We start from the raw sequence: 8011 nt of genomic DNA, 5'->3' as shown, positions 1-8011 counted from the left end.
GGAGGTGACGTTGCTCCCAAGAATGGCGTCCAACTCCTTCAGAAATGGGAGGTCTGGGGGATAGCACCAGATTGATCATTTGTCTCCCTTGCCTTCTGGTACATTTCCCTCTGCTCCTTCACCTTTCCTCTGAAATGCAGTGTGTCTTGATCATAGCTCTTTTCCCACAAACTACATGAAATCTGCATATAGGCATCGAAATTCCTACAGCTGGAGAGCAGATGGGACTGTACAGCCTCCTCTTCCCATATACTGAGCAAATCCCGCAGCTCTGCAGTGGCCCAAGCGGGAAAGCATCTGCTGTGTGGAGCTGCCAAGCCACCTAGGAAGAGGTGATGTGAGCTCTCCATGCCTTGGAAATGAGAAGGGGGATTTCTAAATACCTGGGCCTTTAAAGGGGGAGGAGTGGGAGGTGTTTATCTCGATGCAGGACAGAGGAGTTGAAACTGCTTACCAGAGTCGCCAGGATGGGTATTGTCAGACTCCTGCAGGAGGCCAATTACAGAGGTAAAATCAAGCGCAAGTGTCTACACTGGCACTTCAGTAACAAAACTTTTGTCTAAAAAGCCTTACAACTCTCGATAAGATGGTGTTATTACTTCACTGAAACTGAGAAGTTCCATCGTCAAAAGTGGCTTTGGAGTCTGTACACCACCACTATTTCTTCTCCAGAAGCTCTTTTTTTGGTGAAAAACTTGGCACTGTAGACAAGGCCTAAGGAACAATGAATAACCAGAATCCACACTTGTGTTTCCTGCTGGTGCCTATTAAAGTTTCCCAGGCAACAATGGGTAGGAGTTACTGACACATTGAGCACTGTAATACATGGAATTGGCCCTAGTAGGATAATGTGTTCATAATTCATTTCCCTGAATAATGAAAATGTCATTTTTCAGTGTGTGAAGAGTGACCAATCCGCTTCACCCATAAGAACAGCCTACAGTTGTGTGTGCATGTAGTGTCTCACATTAACATTTTCTCTCCATCCAGGCATTTGTACTGCGACCATCACCCTAGGGCATGGGAAAATAGAGGAGGTCGGGGGACATATGGTACATGCAGGAGACACTGTTCTACCTCAGAGTTGGACACCTTCTCACCTACTCCATGTCAGATTCCAACACAACTGATTTCATCAACCCCTCCAATTCATCCTGCTGGGCATTCCTGGCCTGGAGGCGGCCCATGTCTGGATCTCCATTCCCTTCTGCACCATGTATGTCATAGCTGTTTTGGGAAACTCCACCATCCTGTTCATGGTGAAGACGGAACCGAGCCTCCATGGGCCCATGTACTATTTTCTCTGCATGCTGACTGTCACCGATCTGGGCCTGTCTACATCCATGCTGCCCAAAATGCTGAGCATCTTCTGGTTCAATTCCAAAGAGATCAGTTTCAGTGCCTGCCTCACCCAGATGTACTTCATTCACTGCTTCTCGGTGATAGAGTCTGGGATCTTGGTGGCCATGGCTCTAGATCGCTATGTGGCCATCTGCCATCCCCTCAGATATTCCACCGTCCTGACAAACCCCGTTGTGGCCAAGATCGGCATGACTATGGTGCTACGTGGTGGCATGCTTACACTTCCCTATCCTTTCCTGGCAAGGCAGTGGCAATATTGCAGAACCAACATCATCCCCCAGCCGTACTGCGCGCACATAGCTGTGGTGAATCTGGCCTGTGACGACACCCGCATTAGTAGCTACTATGGGATCTTTGTGTTATTTTCTGTGACAGGTCTGGATTTGAATTTCATTGCCATGTCCTATACCCAGATCCTCAGGGCCATCTGCAGCCTCCCCACAAAGGATGCCCGGATCAAGACTTTTCGGACCTGCAGCTCCCATCTGTTTGCCACCTTAGCCTGTTATATCCCAGGTCTCTTCATCTCCCTCATGAACCGGTTTGGCCAGAATGTGCCCATGCATTTCCATGTTCTCATTTCCAATATGTACCTCATGATGCCCCCCATGCTAAACCCCATCATCTACGGGGTGAGGACCAAACAGATCCGGGGCAGGCTGCTCCAGCTCTTTACTCATTCAGGGGCCTAATGGTTTCTCCTCGGGCTCTGACTCCGAGATTAAACTACGTGCAGAGCTGGCTGGTTATATGGTGCTGGATCCTCTTCTCTGAATCACTGACTGGACAGTGAAAGTGACATTCCATCCTTTCCTGGCCTTACTGTGCTGTGTCACCATGACAAACTGAGGAATCAGGCTGTGTACAACTTATTAATTCATAGGGTTCCCACCTTTCTAATTGCTAGAAACTGGACCCCTGAGGCCCCATCTCCTGCCCTGCTTATACACCCATGGCCCTGACCCCACCTCACCTCTTTCCACAATGCCCCTCCCCCATCCCACCACTTCCGCCAAGGCCCCACCTCTGTAGCTCGTTCCTCTCCTCCCCTCCTTAGCCCCATCCACTCCTGTTCATCTCCACTTCCCTCCCAACTGGGCTCCCTCAACTCCAGGCCTGGGACAGAAACTGCTTCAGCCTGATAAGGAGCCTTCATTGAAAAGCCAGGAAGCTGTATAAAAGCAGCTGAAGTTGGGAGCAGGACTATGTGGGAGATGGGCAAGATTGTGCATCCTACAGCTTGTGGGCCCTAAAGCTCAGCTACAGAATCCTGAGGGAAAAGACCATTTTGTGGCTTATTTCAGCTTGGGTGTGATATGCGATGAGTTCAGCTTCTGCATTTGTGGCAGGGAGTTTCTTTATAAAGAGAGGCAGGGTTATTAAAATAACAAAAACATTGCCATTAAATTAAATTAAGGCTCCTTAAATGGTCCTGAAAGTATTGCTGGGTCCTCCCATAAAAAGAAAGGAAACAAAGGGTTGTGAACCATTCAAAAGTACTTTGCTCTTTTCTTAACAGATTGACCATTTTCTTTCTATGTTGTATCCCATAAATTTGTATCTGTACATATCGTACTGCTAGTACAGTTTTATTGTTAATTTCAAACACACAAAAGAGATGTACGTTTAGAGATGTTTCAACTGGAGTTCCATACTTCTTATTTCTTGCTATGATAATGCACCAAAATTTTGTGTCATGTGTCTGTATAACCCCCAAATCTTACCCGAAGCTGACATTTTCCCTTCTAATGTCTCAATATCAAATGAGTTTATAACTCCAGCTTCAGCACCAAAACTACTTATGATATATTTCCCGATTCCTTTTTTATTTTGTATAATCTTGTTTTTCCATTGTTGTTGCCATGCTTGTAATAGAGGTAAGGCATATGGCATACACTTTGTTATTGTGCACTTATGTGTATTTGCATTCCTTCCCACTATATTGTTTGGTTCACAATAGCTGGGGCTTCAAATACTTCTCCCCTTCTATATGGGAGCTCACTGCCATGATTCTTGGTGCAGTCTTGTTTACTGGTATTTGATTAATAAACATAAAAAGACCATATTCTTGACAATATACTCTTTTATTTTCCTGAAGCAACTTACTTTTATTATTATGGAAAAATGCACCATTATACCGTACTCCCATAATTTGAGAGCCATTGATTCATTTCATCCCACATGAATTAGCTAATTCATGTACATGAATTACATCTAAGGTGACTACATGAAATTCCAAACTCCAAAATGTACATTTCAGAGTGCATATATTGAGATTATTTTTATTACGATTAAATGTAATGTATATCCATGTACACTTAAACTTTCCCAAATATTTATAAAACATAAAAGAAAAAAAAACTTATTTTCACTCTCGAGGATGCCATTGATTTTTTTTTATTAGGATCCTTGATATTTAAGCCATGGTGATATTATTTTAAACACTTACACTAACCTTTTTCTATTTTCGCTCGAGCTCTGGTATTTTTTTCCCTAAAATATAATGCACACAGCACAATTTTTCTACCAAGCAAAAAATGCAAAGCCAAGCAAACATAATCAGCAAGCCAATTACAAAAATCACAGCATCATGTTTACACTCCAAATCCAAGGTCTGTAAGGATACTCTCGACTACAGTTGAGCATTCCTTCCCTTGTGTAAGATAAGCTAAAAAGAAAAAGAAAAGAACATTATTTCATCTCCAGGCCATAACTATAATTGTGATGTTTGGACCCACTTTCCTTTTTTCCACTGGTTAATCTGCATTACAGTAAGGGAAATTTATTAATGATGGAAAATGGTCCATCCCAACTAGTGTCCAGGTCAGGATTTTTCAATGTTAATGACAAATACATCACTCTAGCCCTGATTTTCCATAATGTACTGTCCTGAGCCAAATGAGAATTTACATAGTCTCTTGCTTTTTCAGTGATGTCAGTCAGTTTAAAAATGCTGCATCTGATGAAGTGGGTATTCACCCACGAAAGCTCATGCTCCAAAACGTCTGTTAGTCTGTAAGGTGCCACAGGATTCTTTGCTGCTTTTACAGATCCAGACTAACACGGCTACCCCTCTGATACTAGTCAATCTAAACTCCATTTTCTTAAGTTCTCTTGCTAAATTTCTCACCTATTGGGTAACTAACACCTCTTTTTCGTCTCCTCCTGGGTATAATAAAGGGCTCCACAATCTTATAGACCTTCCAAAGAGAATTCAATAAGGTTGGTAGCCAGTGCCCAACTGATTACTATTCTGGATGGCTGCCAACACCATTGGCAGTTAATCTACTCAATCTTTGCCATTTTCTTGCACCACTTTGCATAGGGATTGCTTAATAGTTGATTCATTCTTTCTACTGTCACCGACAATTGAGGATGATAGGGGATATGTAGTTTTTGCTTTAATCTGAAAGTTTTTAATAAACTTTGAATTACTATTCCTATAAAATGAGGCCCGTTATACGAATCAGTTACTTTTGGAGTCCCATCTTTTCTCAGGTTTAGCCTCGTGTTTTATAGCTTGAGCTCTAGTAACTACCATAACCTCCAAAAGTTTCTGTGCTGCTAATTTAGCTAAAGCATCCTCTTTATCATTTCATTACTTTTTATTCCCTTCTCACTTTTGATGACCTTTAATATGTCTTCCTCTTAATTTTCCTGGGTGTTCTTTCAGCCAATCGTAGATAAACTTCCAATTCTTCTTTTAAACCAAATTTTCACCCTCAGCTCCTTCCCTTTGGTTCTTTTTTCACATCCCAATCCAGTAAAACAGTCCCTGTATTACAAATCTGAATCCATATAGACATGAAGTCAGATTGCAACATTACTTTTTCTGTTTAAGCAGATCACTAAGAGCCCTGAGCTGAAGTCATGCCCATAGAACCAGAAATCGTCTTCTCATTAACTTGTACAGCAGTGCATCCCATGTATCGCTTACCCCTCTCAAGGGCTTAACATTTCATTTATCGGGTGTGCTTTTTAAACTAACTTCAGTTTGTTTCTGGAAGTGGCCATTTATGCTCTTCTCCTATCGTCAGAAGGGCATATGGTAAGATCATTGCTCTTTTGTTATTCTTATAACTAACATCTCTGCTAGTTAGCATTAAGGTCCGTTGGGCCACACTGGTATTTGATACTTCCATCCCCTGCGGTTTTGCTCATAAAATGTTCTTCAGAGGAGAGTGAGGTGTCTGTATTACCATAGTGACTGTGCCAGTTGTCAAAGCAAAAGACTCAATGGCCCACAAGGCAGCTAAACATTCTTTTTCTCAAATTCCAAACTGCTGCTCTGTAGGGGTTAATCTTCTAGACTTGTATGCTACTGGCATTAACTGTCCCTTATCACTTTCCTGTCACTTAGGACAGAAGAATGCCATGCACTGCTACAGGCTAAGGACTGACTGGCTAAGCAGCAGTTCTGCAGAAAAGGACCTGGGGATCACAGTGGATGAGAAACTGGATATGAGTCAGCCGTGTGCCCGCATTACCAAGAAGGCTAATGGCATATTGTGCCATTAGTAGGAGGATTGCGAGCAGATCAAGGGAAGTGATTATTCCCCTCTATTCGTCACTGATGAGGCCACACCTGGAGTATTGCATCCGGTTTTGGGCCCCCCACTACAGAAAGGATGTGGACAAATTGGAAAGAGTCCATTGGAGGGCAGTGAAAATGCTTAGGGGGTTCGGTCACATGATTTATGAGGAAAGGCTGAGGGAACTAGGGAACTAGTTGTTGTAACCTCCTAAACCAGGCAAACAATGTCCTTGACAAAGCCAGGAAGGGCTGTAACAGGACAACTAATAATTTAGAAAGTTTTTGTATGTGCTTCAGTTTCCTCAATCGGTGCATTTACGTTGTCTTGTTCTTTTCCTTTTGCTTTGTTAACAGGACAAGGCAATACTAGCGAGAGCTCAGGGACACCCTGAACAGGAGAAGTGGGACCACTCTTGCTGCTTCGGGCCTGCAGAATTTGTTGGTGTGATACAATCTATGTATAGTGGCACATATCTATGGGAATCCTCAAGTGTCTGATGCTTTTGTCCTCCTTTGTTAATTTTACCACTGTTCAGAATTGGCCATGGTGGAAGAAAAGGTCAATTATCCACTGGTGGGGGGCAATTGTGACTTAGCATCCTGAAAATATGGCATCACGTATTATCTGGGATTGGGTAGTCCATCGCAACGTGCAGGAGGTGGTTCCCCCTAATGACACGGCTAAAAGATATGTGCTTACTGCACCGCCAGACTGTCAGCACATATGGATTGCAGAAGGCAACACCTGGCAGCTGTGGCCTATGGAGCCTCCTCAAATGATGTTTAAAGAAAAGGCAGTGCCAGGCCGCTTTTTTTGAGGTGGGTCATCACATCTTTTGGGAAGGAGAGGCATTGGGATATGCCCCCACTGAAGCACATCTGTTTACCAATACCTCAGCATGTGTTTGGAGAGCCACCGACCCCAGAGTGCCTCTCAATTTTACTGTTAAGATCGCAAACACAATTTTTTTCAGTGCACTGTCCTGTCATTATGCAACAGACTGTTAATATCTCTAACTATGTTGTGTTTAATTTTTCATGGATTACACCCAATGTTTTCCTGCCCTTGATGCATACCTGGGAACAACTGACTGTGTTCCAGATAGATGCTTCCTCCTTTACAGTGTTTAATCTGGAGAAAGCTGCCTTTGCCACAGCCGTTTGACTCAGACACCTATAAAAACAGGGGAAGGTGCTATGCAATGCTACTGATGGAGCCAGAAGTCATTATTGGCTGGTGTATGCAATTGTTGGTGCCTTAACAATTTTGTGTATGTTATATTGCTGTTTATGTAAATGGCCAATAGCAACCCCAGCCACTGTGTCAGAGAGAGGATGGAAACATAAGTGGTGATCCCTCACCACAAAATATTGATTTGGGGTCAAGAGGGGGAATGTCCCTGGGAAGGCAGATCAGCACTGTATATTGCTAATGCTGTTGCAAGCATTGCAAAGCATCTTGGGGAGGGCTAAAGGGGTGTGAGTGGGGAATGGAAGATTCCTTTGCAGGAGTACGAGAGGTCAAGGGGGGGAGGGGAAGGAGAGAACAGATTAACTTGGTGCTTTAGCCAGCTCCGTGTGAAGATAAGACACTGGCCCTGGACCAAGGTCATGGGCTCAACGAGAAATCTACAGATGAGAAATCTACAGCTGCCCAGTTGTGAGAAGAGGGGAACTAAGTGGAGCAGAGCTGCAAAGATAGCAGCGAAAACAAAGGGAACGAGGCGGAGACGGTGAAGGCCAACAGAAAAGAAAACAAATTCTCTGAAGCCAGTGTGTTTTGGGCAGCCGAGAAGGCCACAGCAAGCTGATTGGGATTGGTACAAAGAGCACCAGGCACAGAGGGCCCTGGATGACGACACCTCCAAAGAAACCCAGGACTTAAAAAGCCCTCCTGAAAGCAGAAGCAATTTGGAGAGCACAGCAGATTCTCAGACAACCTGGGCCCAAGACAGCACTCCCGTCCACCTTACCCCTTGTTCTTCTGATGTTACACCCAGACCTGGCCAGCTGGGGTGGTGCGTATGTGAGTATGAAAATGGGTTAGGGCCTGGGGGCATTAACACTTTCTTTCTTACCCTGAGTGATGCGGGAGCATTCCTAGCACTCTTTGCT

The 8011-nt window shown here is 43.9% G+C and overlaps 1 pseudogene; it reads left to right on the top strand.

Moving 5' to 3' along the window:
• The first annotated feature begins 1107 nt into the window (after nucleotides 1–1107).
• LOC127049538 (olfactory receptor 52R1-like) lies at nucleotides 1108–2067 on the top strand (annotated as a pseudogene).
• The last annotated feature ends 5944 nt before the right edge of the window (nucleotides 2068–8011 follow it).

The sequence above is a fragment of the Gopherus flavomarginatus genome, chromosome 1 (genome assembly GCF_025201925.1).
Source record: "Gopherus flavomarginatus isolate rGopFla2 chromosome 1, rGopFla2.mat.asm, whole genome shotgun sequence".
Classification (NCBI taxonomy): Eukaryota; Metazoa; Chordata; order Testudines; family Testudinidae; genus Gopherus; species Gopherus flavomarginatus.
This window is presented reverse-complemented; position numbering and strand designations above follow the sequence as displayed.